The sequence below is a fragment of the Anomalospiza imberbis genome, chromosome Z (assembly GCF_031753505.1).
Source record: "Anomalospiza imberbis isolate Cuckoo-Finch-1a 21T00152 chromosome Z, ASM3175350v1, whole genome shotgun sequence".
Classification (NCBI taxonomy): domain Eukaryota; kingdom Metazoa; phylum Chordata; class Aves; order Passeriformes; family Viduidae; genus Anomalospiza; species Anomalospiza imberbis.
In genome coordinates, this window is record NC_089721.1 from 38,964,346 (window position 1) to 38,988,932 (window position 24,587).

A 24,587-nucleotide genomic window follows, 5' to 3' on the forward strand; every position below is an offset into this window, starting at 1 on the left:
GCCTAGGCTGGCAACATTAATTAGAACTTGTAGTTCAGCAGGATCTTTGCCAAGCATACTACACAAGAAGGAGCCAGACTTCATGGCTCAAGAAATCCAATCTTGTATTTCTAAACTTCAATGAAGACAATTGCTGTACTTATTTTTGATATCTCCAAGATATTTGCTTCTTCTTCTTCTAAAATAATGTAATGCCAATGTATTTCACAAAAGACACCATTATTTAATTTTAAAATGGGTGAAACTGACAAAGGTAATGTATGACCACAAAGCAGCTTAGGCTTTCTGATGCTGAACACCGTGTCATCTCTCAGGCACGTGATTGGTAGAGTGAAATCACAGGGCTCCATTACACATAAGCTGTTCCATGTATGAGATAAACCCCTCAAAATTAAAATCTGCCTCTCTTCTGAAAATACATTTTTACCAACTCCCTCAAACTTGACACATCAGATCAGAATTCAGGTCTCAAAATGATCCTAGGATCTATGCTCTGAGTAAAAAAAATAATTATAAATTAAAAATAATTTATAAACAATATATTACATATTTTCTAAACACAGAACCGTCAGCATAAATAGAAACTGACTGTACCACTTCATCCCCTTTTTGAAGTTTCTCAGTGGTTAAATTACTTGCCTTAAGGAATGAGGTAAACTCTGGATCCTCTTGGCCAGACAGGTTTCCCAGCCACATCGCACCTCATTTGGAACAGAATTAACCAGCCCAAGGGAAAACAAGGAATACCTTAGACATGGCCCACTAGTCTGAAGCTCTACCACTGCACATGCAAATATGTTCAACACCACTAGTGTCAGAATCAGCTGGATCAAGAATAAACAGCTCTTCTTTCCCCCTGTAGGAAACCACTAGAGTGAGCGAGAATGGAGGAGAAGGGAAGAACTCTGACCTCCAGAATCCATTCCACATTTCACCCAGCCCAAGGGAAAACACATCACAAATGCAACACAACCCACCTTTGTGAAATTCACTATTATGCTTCAAGTCAAGCTCCCTTTTACACTCTGAACTGCATTGTTTCTTCACAAAGTGGTCATCAAAGGCAAGAATACATCCCGAGTTCTCTAGATTTACTTTGAAAAATAACTGTCTCAGAATATAGAAACTTTGAAATTCAATACCCTCATGTAAAAGACACCCAAAAAAAAAAAAATCTATCTGTGCTACTTCCTTGACCCATATTTCTTCTCCATCTCCTATCAGAGAAGGGAAATTGTGACAAGAAATTTCACGCTTTACTGAATCAGCACTTTGCATGAATATACATATCAAAGAGGAATTTCAAGCTGGATAGAACTCGTTTATGCACTAAAATCAAAATTAATGAGAAGCCTAAATTTATGCAAACATACTGTTAAGATTTAGATATGCATTTTCCTATATTAAGAAAACTGTACCAGTAGCCACTGCCCAGAAAGGAATTTACATTCAATCATTTTGATCTCAAATGCCAAGTGACAGGTAAAAATGTAATGTTGCCTGAAAACTTAGAATTTCTTAATTGATCAGAGCCTTCTTCTTTGAAATCAGCAAGCACATATACTCAATATGCCCTGAAGAGGTTCTACTTAAAACCTCCAACAAATTCTTGGATATTAAATATCCTTATTAAAATATTTCAGAGTCCCATTATTGCTTTTATCCATAAAATCTATCAACACTACCATCACATTGTACTACCATCAGTAAGCAGATTTACTCCTATGCTCTGTAACTCAGATTTTTCAATGTTACCTTCTTAAAGTAACAAATTTAGCTCTACATGTAGTTACAATGTATCTACATACATATAAATTTTGATCTTTTTAATATTTGTATCCAAATTTTGAAGTTTTTTTGTATCTACATCTAAATATTGATTCTGTCAAAAGTTCATGAATATCTAAAATATAATTTAGTAACCCTGGGAAGGACCATCGACTCAATTTCTTTCTACATCCACAAATTCTATGCAGCTCTTCAGTCCAGAGCCCAGTATCTCATCCTTGTTATTCTTTACCATTCTGTCAATTTTTGTCATTCATTTATAGGAATGCGTCTAATGGGGAATTGTGTCTTCAAGGGCACACTACACTGAATTCAGGGAGGAAATGCTGACACTGTCATGATATTTTCCCAATGAGTTTCTCTAAACTACCTTTAAAAACAGATTATTTTTAAGCACTAGGCCTAGGGGCTCTGACAAAGCAGTGGTTGTGGCTAGCGGCGGGGTGGCCGGGAGGGCTGTGCTGGTGCCTTCCTTCCCAGCTGTCTGCTCCACCCATCTCCTCACGTTCCCACCCAGGGAAGAGCTCAGCTGCTCAAGTAGCAGCTGCTAAACCACTGCAGATTATTGCTCGACTGCCAAGGTAATCTGAAATAGGTGTCAGTTTAAACTTACTGTGCTGGGTCATTAGCCACGATGCTTCAGCAGCTGTTGCAGTGCTATTTCCAAAAGAGGGGCAAGGCTGACAGGGGCAAAAAATCCAGCACAGCTGTTCCAAGCTAAGTAAGTTCCTTAAGTGGACCATTTTCATGCAGCTTCCTTATCTATACACTCATAAGAAAGAAGTGTGTGGGGGTTTTACTGCTCTTTTTTTGAACGTATCAAACCATGCCAATTTGCATTAGTTCAATTTCTATGTTGGCTGAATACTGTATTGAATTTTCCATTATTTTGTTTGAAGCCTGCCTTCAGGTTTTCAGCTCTGGCAAAATACCAGCACTCCAAGTGCTGTGTTCAAAAACTTATCAAAAATGAGTATCACTGTGTCAGGGATTGTCTTATCTATTTCAGTTTGGGTAAGCTTTCAAGGTTTGCCAATCTAGAAGTGTTTATCCTTCACTGGCATTGTCCAATTCTCTCCTTCCCTACTCACTGAAAAATACTCCATTGGACTCAAATAATAAAAGCCCATTATCTTAATTCTCTCCAAACAGCAGAAAAAATATTTCTGCCTTCTTCAGTATCACACTGAAAAATGATGTCATTTCCATCTGGTGGAAAGTCCATCCTTTACTAAAATGGCCTTTGTTGCCAGCATATTTGATCCTCCTATGCCCACCCAAATTTAAGAACAATCCCCCAAACTTCGAGTCAGGAGCAGCTGAAAGGGAAGCCATTTTGTTTGGGTTCTCTTCAACTGGGCAATGTGGGCAAACAAATATAATGAGCTGTCTGGAAGTGGCTTTGAGCGTGGTTAGAGACAACTAAGAAAATACCCAGCCCAGAATGAGAACAGCCCATGAGTGGAGCAGCAGATCTGTTCATGTTCTCATTCACTCTACTTGAGCCCACGTAGGTGAACAGAAATTAAGGAAAGAGTACAAAAAACAATCATCACAGAAAACTGCTCTTCATCCAGTTTCTTTTAGCAACAAGGACTTTGAAAACAGAAAATTAATTGTAAGTTATATAATACTACTCTTTTAAATAAATTTGAAAAGGATGATATTGAAAAAAATTGGTAATAACTAACACCAAATTACAATCTCAGATTATGCGTACTGTGGATTCCTGGGGTTTTCAACCCTGTAAAAAAAGCAAAGGCCAGATGAAGAGCCATTATTGTTATTACTTATCCTAACACAACTTGTGAAAGCGTTAGTCCCTTTAAAAGAAGACCACACAATTTTCTCTCAACTTCAGTTGCATGAAGATTTTCTTTTTAGTTTTTCTATCCATTTTGCATGAAGGCTATTTTTGTGGACAGCAGACTAAAAAAAATCTTACTATGCCCGACCTTCCTAAATCCTTTAAAGTGGGGACTGGGTAAAGACTATGTTTTTGTGTTTAATTCTTTCAGAAATTAATTCATAACTTGGCAAGAGTTTTCAATTCATAATTATATTTTGGGATATTTCTGTAAATTCAATACTTGGCTTGTAGTCACCAACCATGAACAAAAGCATCATCTGTTCCTCTTAACCAAAAGTGGTAAGTGATCCATGTTCTCAGTATTCTGTAAAAGACCAGGAGGAGAATGAATGAGAACACCATGGTCTGAACTCTTGTGTGCCTCATTACATGTCAAGTATGATAAAGGTCAAGTGTGGGTTTGTGTGAAAAATGAAAATAATTTATTGTTTGGAATGTCACTAAAGAATGCTAACAATGAAAAAAAAAACATTCTTATTAATACTAAAAGAGAAAAATCAAGAAGGCAACATTTCAGGCTACGAACTGTCAAGTTCAGCTTCTTTACACTGTCAACAAAATTCCCACTTCTTCCTTTATAATTCTGGGTTGGGAAGTTCCTTAGCTGGTTAGTCATGCTGTATTCAGAATATGACTCTGAAAATTCGAAACATGATTTCCATTTAAATACTATATTGAACACAAACCACTCCAGACATCATCTGAATCATAACTTACATTGGATCAGGAATGATTCACAAGCCTGAACACTCATCCTTCAAGATGATCATCTTTGTAAATCATGACTAATTGTGTATGCGCTCACTGCACATGACTTGCTCCTGTTTACTTTCACATTTCTCGTAATCTTTAAGAATTCAATTCTAGAAAGTTTAAGCTATTAAAAATCCTGAGCTATTAAAAGTCTGAGGTATTTATTTTCCTATTTTACATGAAAACAATCTCAAAACAATTAACATGAAATAAATCAGTTACAATTTAAAACACTGTACATACTATAAAAATTATATTATATATTATAAAAATAATTTACAATAAATACGTATTTCTCCATCTTGGGTCACCTATCACGGCCATCTTCAGGGCTACCTTCAGTACTTTTAAGGACCAGAAGACCATTTGTCTTGCAGGAAATGTATCAGCACCTGATCATACAGATGCTGCATGAATTTTGGAAAACCGTAAGTGGAAACTAGGTCTTTGCTGACAATACCCTACCATCAGAGCATATCATTAGTAGTATGGCCTATTTTAAACAGGATTTTGCCACACTAATAAAAGAATTTACCATATGTCATCAACATAAACATTTTACCCACTAAATCAAGATGCATTCTGAAATCCAACATAAGAATTTAGAGATCAAGGGAACCAATCATAGCCACATGCATTTCCAACTAGTGCTGTATCATTCCACGCTGATATAACAGTGACAAACTGTGACAAGATGTATCAGAACATTTATCATTACAAAATACTTTGTATTTCAGGGATGATGTTTAGTAAAGGCTACACCCATAAATAAAGTATTATATTTAAAAGTGATATTTTATTCAAGTTATCATTTTAAGAGTGTGACTTACAGAACTATGACAGTGATTACACAGAATGATACTATTTAAGAGTTTAAAAAGTACAGGAAGAAGCATCACCATAACAATCATCATAATCACTATTGTGCTTTTGTCACTCTCTTTCCTTTTAGAAAAAAAAGTGGTGAAAACACCTCTGCATCTTCTGTTTCTTTGAACACTTAAGCAATTGTAAGGAAGACTCAAAATGACAAAGCAGAAATATCTACTATCATCAATTTACCTTTTGAAACCAGTTATTCCAAATAGTAAGTTCTCAAGTGGTGTTTTAAAATATAATATCATCCAAAGCTTCACTAACCGATAAAATAGGAGATTCATGATTCTAAATATATAGAAAATGTTTTTGAGGGGATATATAAAGCAGGTATTTAAACTGAGACTTTTATTTAGCAAACCTTTTTTGTGCATCACTGTATTTAACAGAACTGAGGAAATGAGTATTTTAGTAGTTACTTCAAGTCTCCTTAAAAATATAGAAGAGTCTGATTCCAGGAAATGGCTTTCAGTATACATGCTTATGTATATTTTCAAAGAACTATAATCTTGACAAAATACTCATATATCTGTTACCTGCATTAGATAACAGAAAAAAATTAAACAAATGGGAAAAAGACAGTAGATAAAAAAAAAAAGAAAAGAAGCATTTTCAACACAACAAACAGCAAAGGGTGGAAGAAGTACTTAAAAACGGAAACAGATCTATATCGTGCTATTCACGTATGCTCTGAAATTTACTGAAAATACTTCTAGGCACACTAAGAAGCTGTGTGTTTCTTGCTACGCCTTTAAAAGGCATTTTTCAGGGTATGACTCTCCAAATCAAGTCAAAACCGGGCCCTACTGCTCCTCTGAAGAAAATCCTATCAAATGAAAAATGCCCCTTACAGCCCACAGACAAGGTCTTCCATGTGAGTCGATAGGAAGAATACCGTATCTTGACACGAAACCCGAATAGGATGAAATGATCTGGCAGCATATGCGTCCTCCAAAAATCGCCACATATTTTTGCAAAAGCAAGGAGCGCTCTGCTAGCAATGACCTAATTACTAGCATAAAAGCTGCGTATCTGACAAAGGGGAAGAAAGGACCCACTGCTTCATACATAATTTATTAAGATTTCCCACAGCATTCAGGTTGAGTCGTGGACCCAAGCACCTCTTTGTGATGTTAAATAAATCTGTGAGAAGTCAGCGGATCCCAGGGCGCGCCGAGGGCGCAGCGCTGCCCCCCGAGCGCTCCCGCCGGCCGCCCACCCGCGCGTCCCCCGCGCTGCGGCAGCGGAGGCGCCGCCGCCGCCCGTCCCTAACAAAGCCGGGCCAGTGCCACCCGCGGGCAGCGCCTCGCCGCCCCACGAAGGGCACCTCCATGGCTCTGCCCGCACCGAGACCCCCGGCCGCCGCCGCTCCTCTTCCTCTTCCCGCTCCTCCCAGCTCCGGAGCCCGCGTAGGGGCTCCGCAGGGCTTTGTGCCTACGGCCGGGGCGGCGCACTGCGCTCGCTCCCGCCCGTGGCTGCTCCCCGCCGTGCCCGCCCGCCCGTCCCCGCGACTGCGGGGCTGCCCTCCTCGCCGCGAGAAAGCCCTTCCTCGCACCCCCGGTTTTTTGGCTCTTCTTTTTGGTTTTCGGGGGAAGGGAGGTTTTCTTTTTTTTTTTTTTTTTCCCTCTTTATTCCGCGAAAGGGCTTCCTCCCCCCTACCCCTGGCCGTCCCGGGCGCGGCGAGCCTCGCCCACGGGGGGGAAGCCGCCGCCGCCGCCGCACTCACCCCATGGCCGCGGCCGCCGCGCCTCCATCCCCGCGCCAGCGCCCGGCCCCGCCCGCGCCACCGGCCGTGCCTGCGCCGCGCGCACGGCGCGGCCCCGCGGGTCACGTGCGCCGCAGCCAATGGCGCGCGCGGCCCCCCCAGCCCCGGGCGGAGCTTCGCGCGCGGCCCCGGGCGCGGCCCCGGCGCCGCCCGAGCGCCCGCACGCGGAACCGCGCTGCGCAAACCCGCCCGGGCCGCGCCGCTCCCGGCCGCTCTTCACCCGCCTGCCGAGACAGAACGTTCTACATTTTTCATGTAGGAATGAAACGAGGTTCTGCGTGTAGTAGCATTAAAGCTGGTACAGCTCACCTAGAAATAAATTGAGACATTGCTTATTAAAAAGGCATCAGGAAGCGTGTCCTTCAAGGGTATCTCAGATTTCTCTGCGATTCAGCAAAACATTGTTTTCATGTGCTTTTCAGATATGAAGTTGTTACTGCTACTTGGTAGCTGAATAACAAATCAAATACATTTAACATTTAAGCCATGTTATATCAGAACAGTAAGTACCACTTGGAAAAAAAATCAAAAAGACAAATGAAGTTATGAAAAAAATCAATTTGTGAAACTATTTTATAATCTCCTTTCAGAAATTATGTCTCTCCTAGGGTAAGAATGTAACAATGTGTTCACGAGGATGACTTAAAACCTCACAGAAGCACACTACCGAAATCCAAGACACAGGAGAAATTAAGCCATATTTCAGCTGTGTTTGTTTTTCACTTTAAAAAACAATTATCCATATAATAGGTACTATAGGAATATTTTTTAAAACTTTGATATAAAAGTCAGCTTTGCAGAAACAGCACAATATTAAACCTTTTAAATCCCCTAGAATGATTCAAGAATAGCTCCAAGTGCAGTGTGACCCACCTCAACAAAATAGGGCATGATAGAAGACATCTGAAAAGGCACAGTAGTTCCTCATCTAGGGCAGAACAATGCCCTTCCCTGTGGTATGTCACATAAATTATGGAGTTATATGCTTACATAAGGGGACATAAGGATAGGTAACTCATTAAAAACATATGTCCTGATATGCCTTCTTAAAATCCTTCATTCTGCTTATAATAATCTTCTTGATTTGCATGAGACAAGCAAACATGTAGGACCTCATGGTTGGGATGAGATTAAGTTAAAGGCACTGTGGGCCTGTGCATGCATGTGAGCAATTGCACCACAGATTACTTAAATGCTACTAATTTCATTTGAGCTGTTTCCTCATATCTCCTTTTTCCAATCAGTGAAAGCAACAATCCACACTCAGAAAAGATGCCCTTTACCTGATAAACTTTTATCAAACGTCTTCATGATTAAGATGATGTGTGACATGTCGTTTGCTACCTTCAGGATAGTTTTGCACAAAATTCTCTCTAACTTCACCACTCAGGCTAACTGCAGAGGTACTGTCACTTCAGCTGTTACGGCAAAACACTTTAAGCTAAAGTTAAGTGGGCTATTCATCAAGAGTGTTCCAGGCTTTATGATTTTTTTGCTATAAAGCTCCTATTAATTACAGTAATTGTTGACATCACATGGTTTATGGTGGTTTATGATCCAGCTGATTTCATTTCACAGCAACCAAGTTCATCCTCCCTCAGCTGTAACAAATTGTCACAGTACTCTTAACAGCTCAAATTTTAGAACCTAGATAGTCATTAGACCTAAAACCATCTTACCTGACATCTTAGTGATATATACACCACTGCTCCACCCTTCAGAAAAGCAAACCAAAATGCTCCCAGTAGTTATTGTGAAGCTCTCCATCCTAAAATTATTTACGTTAGTGTAAGTGTACATTCAAATAAATACAGACACCACTCAACACCTGTGCTATCAGTTGGCAAATTGTTGCAATAGGAGTTATAGCTTAATACCAAATCAGGATGCTCCTGTAATAGTTTTAAATCTGAAGAGTGGCAAGTGATCAGAAGTGGCAAGTGCCACACAGCCTGGAATGACTACGTGTGCAAAGATGACACCAGAGAACCAAAGAAACTGAAATACTATGTACTTTAAAACTCAATTCCACACTTAAAAGTGAAAAACTAAGTTTTGAGAACCCAAACCAGGTGTACTAAAGATGGAAGGCTACATAATGTATTTATTTACACACACCATAGTGCATTTTCTGCAGGTCTGAAAAACGAACTGTACTTCCCTCTGTGTGAAAAGATTTTTGCTACTACTAGTACTGGTTAATCCTTTTTGAGTCAGGGAGTCACAAGCTGAGCAAATTCACTGCTCTGTAGCCTGAAGTCCCACATTTATTTGCAGAACTAGCAGAAACACAAATTCTTTAATGCTTTCTGCCAAGATGACAGCTGAGTGGGAGGGAAAATCCCTTCCCTTCCTCCCTCATCGTAATGCCCATTCTATTATGATTTCATAAACATGGCAGCTTATGGTCTGTGTCTGCGTCACATGTACTTGCCTCTGCAGCAAAATCCAATATTAAGTCAAATTCAGTTTAATGAACAGCATGCTTTGACCCTTCTCATATTGCATCTTTCAGTGGTATCAAACCACTGATATACAGGTGACTATATTCCCTCAAAACTGCTTTCTATGTGCAGTACTGGATTTTCTTAATAAAACTGATACCAACGAAAGACTGTTTGAGAAAAAAAAAAAAAAAAAAACGGTCAGGCCCTCAGGAAAAAAGAAAGGCATTTTACAGGAAAAAGTCTTTAGATTAAGTTTATTTTTGGCTAGTTATTTTCTATCTGGCAGATGGAAAAAGATGACTTTTTCATTCTTTGCAAGAAACTATTACCAAGACAGATTTAGCAATACCTGCATGATATTACATAAACCCACCCTTTTAAATCTATCAGAAGAGTCAATTCTCTGCATGAATCCATGTAAGCTATCAAATCCAAAGGATAGAAAATTTTAATATCTAAAGATACTTGTTCAGTTTCAAATTACTTCTATGATTTTGGACAAGATCCCTGCAGCCTACTTAGCCCAGCATTCTCAAACAGTCAGATGAGAATTTGGGTCCAGAAATGGAATTGGCAGTATTTTTTAGGCAATTTTTGATACAATCTATATGGTACGTATTTCACATTGCATTTATGAAAATATTATTTTGAGACCGAATGAAATTGTCATTAACTGTTACAACCCACTACTAAGTAGTGCTAATTAAAATCTTTGAGTAGATTAAGGTCTAAATTTTTAAAACATAAGGTCCATCCCCCAAAGTATCTATTTGCCGCATAAAATCATGACTACTACCAACAGAAAATGCAAGAGGTTTTCTGGTTTTAGATAGCTGGCTCATAAAGGGGATAATTCTCTCAACATTTGCAACCTCACCCTCTGCAGCAACACTCTTCTCCCTAGAAAGTTTTCACTACCTAATATATTTTAAATTATTGATATTTCATTATTAGTCATTGAACATGCACAGAACTACCTACATCAGAAACCCTGGGCAGGGAGCGGTTGGGTAATGAACTAAATTCTCTCTCTGGTGCCAGAAACTATTTTGGCATTACTTGCAAACGTGAAGCAATAGTGCTGCTGAGATCTTGCCTTCAGAATTTTCGAGTGCAAGATTTAGGCATTGGCTTGTATTAGACTGCACTTTTTAAAAGATGGTACTTCACAGATTTCATTAACAAACTGAAGACATTTCACATCTATTTTACATAGACAAAAGTTTCATCTCAATAGAGGACTCAATGATAAATTTAGCAACTGTGGTAACCAAAGGTTGTCTTGTGCCTTTCAACTTTACATGGGAAAAAAAATCAATGAAGCTGAACATTCTCTTTGTTCCTTGTTTTCTTTAGTACTGTGAAAGTACATTAATGTCTCTCACTACCACACGAAGACCATGTTTCCTCTGAGGCCTGTCCTTACCATATCACCAGGACCACTGAAAGTTTGCATATACACACTTGAGAAAATGCATAACTTGATCCCACTGGCATTAGTATCACTGATTTGGCCATTAAGAGCTGTAGCTCTGCTTTCTCCATCATAATTCTCTCATATATGTTGCATATTATTTCCCCAACTATAGGAACTTCCAACTATGAGCACTAGAAAGGTCATCTGAAAAACTTTTACTGAGGATCAAGAACCTAAAGGACTGCCTTTCTCACGCAGACAAAGAAAAAATGAAGAAAATAACTCTGTTTTTGTTCCCAATGCATCATCCAGAACGCATGCAGTAATCCTACAAACCCAAGAATTTTCTGTACTGAGAAAAGATTTTCTACTATACTAATGTACTAAATTCCACTTTTTTTTTTTTTTTCCCATCCAGGAAGCTGTGCTACCAGTCCCTGAACTTGAAACGATTTTTCCACAAGCAATGACAAGGTCTGTCCTTCCTTGTCTGTGGGTCAATTAACGACCCCAAAGACATGTACCATAAGCTAAATGAGAAAAGCAGAAAAATGCATGCTGTTTAGTTATTTTGTAACTAAGTCAGAGGTACAGAAATACATTATTTGCTCTTTAAATCCTTTACTATTTAATGCTCTCTACTGTTTGCCAATTCCTTACTTTTGTCCAGAAGTAGTCTGCTCCCTGGGGCATCTCCCACTCATACTTTCTTCCTTCTCACTAAGTTTTTCCATCTGCATGAAGCTTTCTTGCCTTAAATAAAAAAAAAAATTAAGGAGAAATACTGCTTCCTCACATCTGTTAGCTTTAGTGTGGAGCCATAGCCCAGCCTGCAATATTAGTCACATTTTCTAAAAACAGTAAAGCAATAATGAAGAATTTGTTTAGAAAACCATTAATCCAGTGTATTTCACCATCCACTCTTCTATCTCAACTACATAATAAGCACCATCTAACACAACTTTGTGTCACATTTCCTACTATTTCCTCCTCCACTAATTAAGAACATCACACTATCCTATTCATTTCCTCTGCTGTAGCTCTTTCAGACTTGTTAAGCAGTTTACTGTATCTGCATAATGTAATTTTCACTTCTTGCTTCATGGATGCTGCTTATTCAATCCACTAAATGGCTCAACCTTTGAAGAACTTTGGAAGCTGATTTTAGAGATGTGAGCTAGGAATCTTGTTGTTTGTCTGTAATGTGCAAAAAGTTAGTTCACAGTGGTCAGATAAAGAGTTGACTTTCAATTGTAGCTTAGCCCACTGACCAGACTGTATTGGTATGTGCCAACCCACTCATTCCAACTGCTTAGCCAACAAATTTGAAAACTTGTAATTGCACCTTTTAGCCCAACTGTAATTCTGTTTCAGTAGTCTGTTAATGGTATTGAAGGCTGAACATCTTCAATATAAAAGCCCTTGGTCAGCATACCTCATGCATTCTCTGGTGATTATTTTTCAGATGGATGGTTGTTCCTAAAGGACTTTTTATACATAATACATACTTTTTCTCTTTTCTCCACTGGGGCCATAGACTAGAAAAATACATTTAAAGAAAGATAAAAACCAGTCTATTTTCTCATGTTTCTGGGGAAGTGTCAGATTCTGGATCTGTCTGATGGCAGATCTGCACTGAGTGCACACTTGAAACACTTGCAGTGGCCTGGGTTACAAGATAAAGCACTATTTTGCAGCTTCTTCATACATTAACTGTAAGAAGTCACAGTACTCACATGACACATGGATGACTGCATGTCAAGTGGATGGTTAAACTCAGCTTCTTGTTACACTGTGGTTGACAGAGGTCCCTGCTAAAAGATGGATGCTACATGGCTACATGTAAGCTTTATAGTGACCAGGAGCATCCCAGAATTCTACACCCCTCTGACAAATGGAAGCCCTATCAGTGGAGTATTTACCTTTTTCTTCACAATCTTCTTTTCAGTCCTCCCTTTGTTTGGTTTGAACCAGGTGTTCTTAATTCAAGAGCTGATTTCTTGTAAGCATTCTGACATTTTATTAGCAATAAATCAGTTAGCTGAAGGTCATCTACTTAGCTACAGGTCATCAACACGTTTTTTGCCAATGGTATTGAAAAGGAGGGAAAGTTAATTTTTGTGGAATCCTGTAAGCAACGACCTTTTCCAAGAAACATACATTAACCATGACCATTCTCCAAGTCTGCTAAGATTAAAAAAGTTCCAGCTAGACACAAGTTTCATAAACCCCACCACATTAAGAAAGGCTTTGACAAGATCTAGAAACACAAAGATCGTGCTAAGTCATGGTTGTGAGCTCTCTCACCATAATTAAAATATTTTGAACACTTAAGATTAAGGCTCAAGCCTTAGAGGCTCTTAGGTACAACAGGACAACTGCATCAAATCAATCTAGAAAAACTATCATTTACAAGATAAAGTGCTGGCAAGGAATCTGAGGACACATATATCATACTCAAAGATATATAAAAAAATTCCACATTTCAGTACATAAAAGTAATTACTAGGGAGTTTGAAGAAAGACCACAAATAATAATGGCTTGTCAAGGAAGATTTATGCTGTATGGTTTAAGGAGTACAACTTTGCTGGTTTAGAAAAAAGTAGGCTGTTTTTTATCACTGTATACTGAAAATATTTTTAAGTGTCACAAGTTTAAAGAGATCCATCAGCACAGATCAGACAAATTGGAAATGAATTTCTCAGCATTGCTGCAGTTAATCAAATCACAAAATTTCAGTAGGAATTAAGTCTACAAGTTGAGACAAGGTATTTCAAAAAATACCAACTTTTACTGTTCTACAGCCTCTAAGGTAAGGTTCACACTGAACAGTGCTGGGATCCACTTCAGGACTGAAATACATGAAAGTTTACAATTCAGTCAATTCAGAATTTAATTCCTTGTAGTGTGCATATACTCATAAGGTCTTGGAACAATTATAATCAAGTCTCAGACCACCAAGACTGAACTGATTGCTTGGTAGGGTTAAGAAAGAAAATCCCCCAGATCATTTCTCAGGACCAATACAGAACTTCACCATTAATTGATTTCTGTGCATGCAAAGATGAGCTGCTATGGGAGGCAGCACTCCCACAGTAGGAAGAAAATTAACTCTATCTCAGCTGAAAACCAGGACAAGAACGAACTTGTGCTCTTAGGTAGCAGAACCCTCCAAGACACCTGGCCAATATGCAGTTTTTCTGCTCATTGCCATATTAATCATTGCAAATAATGATTCATGTCATATTTTTGGTTTAGGTTTTGTTTTGGAAGCATTCTTACTCTCTTCAGCTTATTTATTCACCATAAAAATGTGTCATTGGATGATTTGGGTCTCACTCCCTTAGGGAATTGCTGTTACACAAGCTTATAGGCAATGGTGGCATACTAATTTCTTCCCCTCCTCATCTGGCACACTGTTTAATCAGTTTATTGAAAGTTAAAAATACACAGCCTCAATTCAAAATATGTGTAGCTGGTGTGGGTGCTAGGAGTTACATTTTTCTGTTGGGGTTTTGAATGAATGATATCTTTAAATCTTAATTTCAGTAACACCACTGAGGGGGAAAAACCTTTTTTTCCTTTCATTGGAGAGGGAAGTGTTTTTATAAAAGTCTGAGAAATCGACAATACCTTATTCTCATAATAATGAAGATCCAGCTTACTGAATAGCCAACAGGGGATAAAAATTCAGGCTGCTCTGCCCAGTATTCAAGCAGCATGAATACTTTTGTAAAATTAATCTACCTGCAGAGTAGAAAAGCAATACAAATTTGAAATATTCATTGCATTTCTAGACAAGCTGCTTCCAGTACCAAGCTCTACAACAGTGCTCTGAGATCCACAATTTTAGGAGTCACACAAAACTACACTTGGGGCCATCTTGGAAATACCATGCATCTTCAAAGTAACAAAACCAGGATCTGAGACAGCTACTACTGAAAATTTACTACTATCCAAGTTACTTCAGTACAGTACTGGGAAAAACCAGTTGAAGAAAAGGACTGATATCCATGCCCAGAACAAATAAAGCATCAGCGGAGTAAAAGAGAAGAAAAAACACATTTAAGTCTGTCAAAAACTGAGAAGGGAGGAATTTCTTGATCTAGATAGAATACATATTTCAATGCCAGCTTCTCTTCCCAGCTTGAATCCAAGGTCACAAGCCACTGAACCGAAATATTTAAACTGCATGCACTAAATCTTAGAACCTGTAATAGAAATGCATGATTAAAGCATATAATGTTGCAACTCTGCAGAAACAGGTTAAGATGTAACAATTTAAAACATTAGTGGTCTACTTCGCATCTTAGATTTCAATACCTATAGTCATGGGAAGGGAAAATTTTAATCAATCACAACAATACTTATGAAAGCTCTCCAACACTAAGTGTACTAGAAGACCACTTTTTCTCCTAATACATAGCCCAAATATTTCAATCTTAAATGCAAACACTGTATTTTCAAAACTCTCCAGTGCAAGTCAGCTAGAACACCAGCCCTTAGTCAAATTTGACACAAACAGTCCTTCTCAGCATCGATTTGCATTCATAGATCGATTACCCTTTATAAATATATTTATTTCTAATCAAGTACAGAATCCCTTGCTAGAAGTAATTTGTAACATTTTAATGTTAAAACGCAAATTATTCAAGTTTAAAGTTTGCCTTGCAAATTCAAGTAAACTGAGCAATCCCAAGAAAACTCTGGCAAACAAACATAATACATTCTTTCTACACAAAGAAAAAATCCAAATAGAGTAGTCTTGCAGGGAAACTTAATGCCTGAAAATTAAGGTAAACTGAGAGCTCAAAAATTTTAATTATTTCCCACAACACTGAAGGAGTTAATTTTGTAAGCTAATTTCCCCAGGTGGCAAGAGAAAGGCAGAAATCTTCACAGTAGGTAATACTCGTTCTAACAAGGAAGAAACAATAGGAGAGATCTCGTGCCATTGACAAAATCCCTTCTGTCACTCAACAGAAAACCAAAGTTATTCTCCTGAAATACAATAGGCAGTAATTGAAATTTTCTTATTAAAGACTACGAATGAGCTGTTGTCACTTCTTTATTTTTCTGCTTTACTTGATTTTTTTTTTGCCCCATCTTGTGACCAGACACTTGGGAATTTTGTGCAACATTCACTCATGGCACTCATCCATCACATTATCACACACAGGTGTGACTAAAGTCACCTGGATTAGTGACTCGACCAGAACTGGCCCTGTGTGCCCAGATGTGCACCCACCACACAGAAGGGTGGGACAGCACCTGTGACAGCACACAGCCACTTCACAATGTCCAAGCACTTCCAGGAAAGGATGGAGTCACAGCGTGACTTCACTGAGTGAGCTACAAGAGCAGGGGCTTTCTAGTCTACACGAGGCTGACACTTTTTCTGGTGTTCTCCTATTTACAGGTTTTTGCCCTTCCTTCCCTGAAGGGCAAATGCTGCCAAGTGCTGTTAGTGAGGCTCATGACAACCTTACTGCCCAATAGTGTTCTGCACCGCAGGCTTTGAATGGCAGAAATGCTTTAGCACAAAACCTATGTCTTTTTAAAGATTTGAGGTTTCTACAACATAAAGCAGTTCTGAAGCTTATGGGGCTTCTAGAGAACAGAAGCAATATAATTATATTTAGAACTTAGAAAATTCAGAACAGAGGCAAGAATTATGGAAAGCACTATCCATCCATGTACAGAAATGGTACAGTAAACTTAGAAGGAACACAGATTGAATAAAATAGACAGTTCTTCAAACAGTGAACCAGATGGCAAACTGCCCACATAAACAATTACTTGGCATTCTAAAGAACTCCATCACTTCTACGTCACTACTCAGAAATTTTTCAAACAACAGACACTGGCTAAGGAAGTAGCAGATAAGTACCTTCCAAAGCCACCCATACTCAGAGTAGTTGACTTTTAAGAAAAGAGTTAATATATTGGCAGAGAGCAAAAATAAAACAGCCACAGCAGCACTGGTACCTGGAAGGTAGACACATCTTCCAGTATTTTCTGAACAAGTTAAAATATTCTAAACCACCTGAGACTTCTAAATTAGAAAACAGTGAATTACAACCAGGCTTTGTCACTACAACTAGTTTGAAGTCTTCCTTGCTGCATGCATACCAGACTGTCACATGGACTCTTCAGTAGCTTTATATCATTCTGGGCACTATTTCGCTTGTTAAAAAAAAAAAAAAAGACCTGGAAATCTTGCTCACAAGTAAAATTGAGAAAGTGATTTGGAACAGTATAAAGACAGTCATGTATGGACAACTACTCTTTCATGGAAAACAAAGCAATACACAAATCCACTGGTTTTAGAGGAAGACAAGTTCTCTTTCTCCATTCAATTAATTCTTTTCAGCTTCCAGCACTTGAAACATTTTTTTGGAAAAAGCTTTATGAATCAAGTCTAGTTCTCAAGGTCTTAATGACATTTAGACATTTAATTAGCAAGCCATCACTTGGACTGGCATCTAAAGCTTTTGTCAGAGACCTAATTCCATGCCAATTCAAACATCCCATTAGTCTTATATTAACTAAAAAGAAGCCTCATAATATTCTGGCTACTTGATTGCACTGGCATGTATTAACGCAACAGTGGAATGAATCTAACTGAACGCAAGGCTATAGATTTATAGTGTATACATGTTAAATTAACAAAGATGTTCTAGGACAAAAATATAATAACCATATATGTATATGAACTGGTACTCAGGCATACTTTGTGCTTCTTCGTACCCTGTATGAAATGTCAGTGACACTCAAGTGAAAAAAAGGAAAAAAAAAGCAAAGAGATTGATTTAATTAAAACTGTTTAATTGATTCCAAGCTATGCAATGCTCTTAAAACTTTCTAGAGCTCATTCTGAACATATTCAGACACTTATATATGTGAATTAAGTATCATTATGTTGTCAATCCTCCTCTAAGACACATTCAGTACATTGGATTTCTAAAAAGTCATTAACATATATAACAATCATATAAACAAATAAGCTATATTTGGAACGAAAGAAAAATCACAATGCCCATTTTCATCTCTTATTTCTAATTTAGACTTGTAGTTTTCACTGAAATAACAAAACAAAATGTAGAAAAATATGAGAGCAAATGCTAGAAATCATTTGCATGCATTCTCTAAGTTTTTTTCCTTGCTTTTGTGGAAACAGATTCACTGCTCCACTACAATGCGCTAAAATTAGAGTACTATACAATGAAATGCTTGTAGTTGAACAACTTGAATACCATGGAACAAAATCCTAATACAGTAATTCTGCTGAAATACAGAGAGGAAGGAAGACCAGTACCAAGAGTGATTAAAGAAAGAAGTATATGAAGAAATTGGTACGCATTCAGTTGTCTTTAATTCTGGTATTTACAAAGTCTGTAATCAAATACTTTAGTATACTAAAAAATTATTTTAAAAAGCAGTTTAACTCTGTTTTAAAAAGCAACTGTGTGAAGGGATATAGAATCATAAATTGGATTTGCTAACCTTGGAATCTCATGTATTTCAGCACTACCTGCTGACACTATCTCCTCAGCAATGACAGGTGACAACTGTAGCATCAGGGTTACTGGCACTGAAGCTTTTACTCCGAAACTGCTGACAAATACATTTTTGATGACGAAAGTAAGTAAATTGTAACATAATCAGCTTTTTTTTTAAATTGGTCTAGATCCTGGTGTATAGCAGGAGCTACACAGCAGTTATTTTTGTTGTACACCACCTGCTGATAGCCAACAATTTTACCCCAGCTTCATTCCACATCCAAGTCTTTCATGACTAATACAGAGTAATCAAGGAGACTTTACTTGAGCCCTTGGATTGCAAATTGTGCAGGAAACAGCTTAGAAAGAATAGAGATCTTAAATGTAGATCTTTCTGAGCAAAAAATACAGACTTTGGAAACAATCTCAGTGAGAAGAGGCAGGCATTTAACTCCAGAAATCCTATTATTCAAGGCATATACAGCATTTTCTTTGTAGAATGCCTAACTCAAATACCTGTATCTCTCCCTCCACAACACAGCTGAATTTTGAAAGACACACCAAAAAAAAAAAAAACAAACCAAACCCACCCCCCACAAAAAAGAAAAAAGAATTTAAAAAGTATTGAGGAGTTCAAGACTACTTTGGTTTAGTATCGCTTCTACTATAGTACATGCAGCACAGCTACTTAGCCCTTTATGACCTATGCTTTGCCCACCATAAAAGGGAATTTTTCACTCAAAAAACCTCTAAATATTAGGGGTGCTGGAAGGGCACTGGTGCAAGCCTTAAAGTCCAAACTTTTCTTTCAGAATGAAAGCTGATTTCACGTTGTCATGAAAATGATGTCTCTACTTATGTACTTGAAGCTTTAACTGAACAGCAAAATGGTAAGATGGCTAGCATTTTCACTGAAATAAGAAAGTTGCTACAGAATACCAACATTTCAAACCAGGAACTACATCAGCTAAAGGAAAAGTATTTTTTACTAAATAGGCAGGAGGAGTGCAAAGGTTACCCACTTGGACCCTTAAAAGACAGTAAGTAGACTTCTGACAATGTTTCAAAGTGTTGGGCACTAGAACTCATCACTTAATTGCATGACAAAGCTAACAAATGAAGGCATACCAAATTTCTGGTCCTGAGAACAAGCTTACACTTTTTTGAATAGTAAAGACCAACAAGACCAACCATCCAGATCAATATGATTACCAAAAGACTTTGCAACACACAAAAAAACCCCAACTTTCAAATGTGTATTTTCAAAACACATCAAATATTAGAATGGTGTTTTGGAAACAAGTAACCATGGAAAAGACACATGAAATCTAAGCAGCACTAACCAAGATGGACAGTAGCAGTATGACACTAAGATGTCAGTGACTTGAGACAAAGCGGAAGTTATTTGCAAAACTTGCATCTGAATTTAGAACTACAAAGACAGCACTACTATGACCTGTGTCCCAGAGGAACAGCTGAGGAACTCAGTATTTTTATTCTGACACTGTACACACAAAATGCAACTTAATAAAACTAAGAGCTTGTTTGATCAAACTACTTCACTCAATTTCCAAAACACATGTTTTGTTTCACAGTTTGATAAAACTTAGCCTGTTCCAAAGTATGTTAGACTTACAAAAGCAATGGAGGTAACTGTTGATGACAGAAATGACAATCAACATCACTGCACTCAAAAATACTACACTACTCAACAACCTCTTTACAGAGAGTTCAAGCAGGCAAGGAATGGATTGCAATACTAAAGTACATCAAAGAAAATTAGCAAATTTTACTCCACTTTTTTCTTTTTTTAAAAAAGAAGCACTTAAAATATTTCAATTATCAGTGACAACTGAATGCTTCAATGTTTCCATTAGAATGGAAATGAAAATAAAAGCTGTTGCTACATCACACTAGTAGAAGAACATTGACCATCCATGAGGGACAAACAGCATGATTGCTTCTTGTAGAACATGAATGTATCTTCTCAAATTCTTATACCACAGCGTCACAAACCGCTTTTCCTATAGCTAGTGAATTACATGACAATCCTGTTACTAAGTTTGTTTCCAAACAAAGTTATATTTTTTTTAAAAAAAGAGTCTACGTAGCAGTGGGAGAAAATGTTCATGCAGAAGTGTTTGATCCCTGTCCATGACTAACCCATAGTTTTGTACCATATAGTGCTTAGTTAATGATATAACTTTCCAAATAACTTTTCTAGTTATTTGTTTTAATTAACTTTTCTAATTTATTGTTTCATTTACCAAAATAGTAATCACCAAATTTAATTACCAAAATTACCAAATTTAATTTTAATTGTTTAAATCCTAGGTAGTGTAACTTTCTAGTCTGTCATCTATCACTGTAGCCAGCATTTAGTAAGGTTTGTCACAGCCTGCTGTTGTGGGAACAGAGTTTGGGAAAATTACTGAATTTTCTTCTAAACCAATTCAAATCAACCCGGATAAGCTACAGTGATCTCAGATCTAGGAGGTTAACAAAGCCTGGGAGAGAGACCTATTGCTGAAACTGGACATAAGGAATACAGAATTTTTGGACCACAAGGACATTTTGCAGAACTCTGAAATAAGGAAGTAACAAAGAAAAGTCAGCAATTGTATTGAAATCCTCTCTATCTGGGATAAAGACAAAAAAAACCCAGTGAAAATGTGGGCTAATTAGGATGAGAAGCAAGAAAGCAATAACCAATAGAAGATAGAATACTAATTAAAGAAGAGAATTACCCTATTTATGGACAATGAACATTAATTTCTTTGTTTGCTACAATGTGTAGTGAAAAGATCTGACAGTTGGTGTGGATGTTGGGCAGAGCTATCCCCACGCACTCAGCAAACTGAGCAATGTTGACTTCCTAACCTAACAAACTGGTTGGAGAGTTCATTTCAATAACACGTCTCAAACAAAAAAACACTTCTAAAAAAATTAAAAACTAAACCAGTGTACTCTCCAAGCTACTTAATTCCAATGTCCCAAAGTAGGTATCAACATGGTAGATTTCCTTCCCATTCCATCCTGCATATGCTCCCAAACATAGCCAAAGGTTAATTACTGTTAACTATGCAACAAGACTTTCCAAAACGTATGTTCAGAATACAAGTAGCTTGTACACACTATCTGTGAAAAAAGTGATTTTGATAGGCAGTTCTCTTGTAATAGCATATATGACTGCTTTTTAACAGACTGTGTAAACTTGATCTTCAGGTCTGTGCTGCCAGCAATAACTAAACCTTCCCCTTCTCCTCCCTGCAAACAAAAACACTGAAATGGAGCTCTAGCTATTAACTCACCTCAATTTTACCTTTCTCTGCAGCACTAGCTTTTTTGTAGTTTTAAGTTGTAATTAAGAGAAACCAAGGAGTCACACGAAAAACAGTATTACTTTCATCAAACTCTGCTACTTGGCAAATGAATAATTTCTGAGAACAGAGATCAGTTTCAAGCAAGAGCTTTCTATGCACACTGAGAAACAACTACCTACAGCAATCAGGAAAACCATCTTTATAAAGACTTGTGTAATGAACTGTAGAGAAGGAAAGAGTCTGCAACTCTATCCCAACTGAGAAGGACACAAATTTATTACAAAACTACTTAAGAAAAACCTATTAACTATAAAACCCAAATGCAAGAAACATTTGTCACAACAAAGATCTCTGCACACTACATGCAGTGTTTCTTCATTTCTAGTAACACACTGGAATTTCCATGAAATTATTCCAACACAAAGCCACATGACATATAACAAGTACATTAGACAAATTCCTTATAATAATTTTGATGTAGTAATAGTTTGCTCCTATCACTCTGAAGTTTATTCTGTTTCTCCAAGCATAACGCAAGCAGCAACATGGAATAGAGATCCATCCTGTATATATCTGAACATGAAGTCTGTGACCAAAGATATTCACACAACTTTAGCACAAAAAAGTCTTTCAAGACACTGATGGGTAATATTCACTGCAGTTATATGGATACCTTTAATGTTACAGTACTTTTTATTTTCACCTCTGTGTTGGAACCTCACTTCTTATTTCTATAACCAGTCTATATTATATTTTTATTCAGACTCTTACCTTTCCATATTCCCAAAAACAGTTACAAAACAATACATACTAAAATCACAAACTCCCAAACGAAACAATTCCGACATTAGAAGACAAACCAAAATAAGGAGCAGGAATCCACTTCAGCAGATACAATGACAGCCAAAAGTTCTAACCTGACATGCTTACTCAGGCATTCATTTGCCATTTTTTTAGGATTAAAGAATCATTTAGGTTGGAAAAGACCCTGAAGATCATCAACACCATTAACACTGCCAAGCCATCACTCATTAAACCATGTCCCTAAGTGCCACAACTACATGTCTTTTAAGTACCTCCAGGCACTTGGAAATGATAACTTTTTCTACCACTTTGTGATATTCCATAACTTCCCCTGCTCCAATGCTTGACAACCCTTTTGGTGAGGAATTTTTCCTTGATATCAACCTAAGCCTCTCCTGGTGTAACCTCTTTTCTCTTGTCCTATCATTTGTTACGAGGTGGAAAGAATCTCCGCCTCACTACAACTTCCTCCCAGGCAGTTGTATGATATTCAACTGCAATACAGTTCCCACTAAGCCTCCTTTTCTCCAGGCTACACATCCACAGCTCCCTCAACTGCTCCTCATTTAACTCGTGCTCCAGCCTCTTCCCCAGCTCCATTCCCTCCTCTGGACACACTCCAGTCACCCAGTGACATTCTGCTTCAGAGGGGCCCACAACTGGACACAGCACTCCCAGCTATGGCCACAGCGCTGCCCAGCCCCGGGGGACGGTCACTGCCCTGCTCCTGCTGCCCCACTGTTGCTGACACAGGCCAGGGTGTCCTTGACCTTCTTGGCTACCTGGCCACTTGCTGGCTCATGTTCAAACGATGTTGACCAACTCCCCCCTTTTCCCACAGGGCAGTTTTCCAGCCACTTTTCCCACAGCCTGTAGAGCTGCAGGGGTTGTTATGACTCAAGGCAGGACTGTGCACTTGCTCTTTTTAAACCTCAGGCCATTGGCCTCACCCACTGATCCAGCCTGTTCTGATCCCTCTGCAGATCTTTCCAGCTCTCTGGCAGATCAACACTCCTACCCAACTTAGTGTTGTCTGGACTGGCTGAGGGAACACTCCATTAAACAGGACTGGTCCCAACACTGGACCCTGGGACATCCGACTGGTGCCCAGCCATCAGCTGGATGTAACTCCACTCATCATCGTTCCTAGGGTCCAGATGCCCAGACAGTTTTTCACCCAGATACCACATCTGTTCAAGCCACGAGCAACCAGTTTCTCCAGGAGAATTCTGTGGGAGATGGTGCCAAAGACTTTACTAAAGTCCAGGCAGGCAACCGCCACAGCCTTCCCTCATCCACCAAGCAGGTCACATTGTCATAGAAGACCAGGTTGGTGAAGCCAGACCTGCCTTTCATAAATCCATGCCAAGATCCCAGGCAGGCAGGGCCTGATCCCCTGGTCATCCTGCAGACCAGACGGCACTCAGCACAATCTGCTCCATGGCCTGCCCTGGCACTGAGGTCAGGATGGCAGACTTGAATCAGAAGTCACCTCACTACCTACACAAAGTCTTCAACTCACAAACTCCAGTTGAGTCTGTAACACAACAAGCCAGTAGGAGCTTGAGGGAAATGCTTCTCATTCATCAGCTGAATTTCAACTTATAGTATGCAAACAAATTTAAATCTTATTCCAAGAAATAGCTAAGCACCAAGTACTATATTGAGTTTTATGACTTACTCCACTTAAAGTGAGAGAACAATGAGACAAAGTAGGCATATTTGCGTAATACACCTAAATTTCTGTAAAAAATGTGTTAAATCAGAATTTTTAACACTATTCTGTAAGAAAAAGTATTGCTTAGTTCTAAAGAGATTCTTGGCTGAAGGTATTTAAATAGAAGAACAGCAGCAATGCGGATTCTCCATAGCAGGGGTTTCAGAGAAGAGAAAAAGCTCATGTGATCCTGAGAACCTTTTTCCATTAATAAAGGGAAAGCCAATTCACACAATTTATGTTTTCATGATTTCTTTGCACTCTTGTCACACAACAATGAGAAGTCCTAGTTTCCTTCCAGTTCCCTCCACATGCCAGTTACCA

General features: G+C 38.4%; 1 protein-coding gene across 5 annotated transcripts in view; it reads right to left on the reverse strand.

The window, feature by feature from the left end:
- The window catches only part of APC (APC regulator of WNT signaling pathway), an 88,750-nt gene that overhangs the window by 59,692 nt on the left and 4,471 nt on the right, over window positions 1-24,587 (reverse strand). Inside the window, exon 1 of one of the 5 annotated variants that reach the window (XM_068175610.1) lies at window positions 7,014-7,112. The exons of the other annotated variants lie outside the window; for them this stretch is intronic. The gene's annotated coding sequence lies outside the window, so the exon portion shown is untranslated. Of the gene's footprint in view, window positions 1-7,013; window positions 7,113-24,587 lie in introns of those variants that run through there. 5 annotated transcript variants of the gene reach the window in all.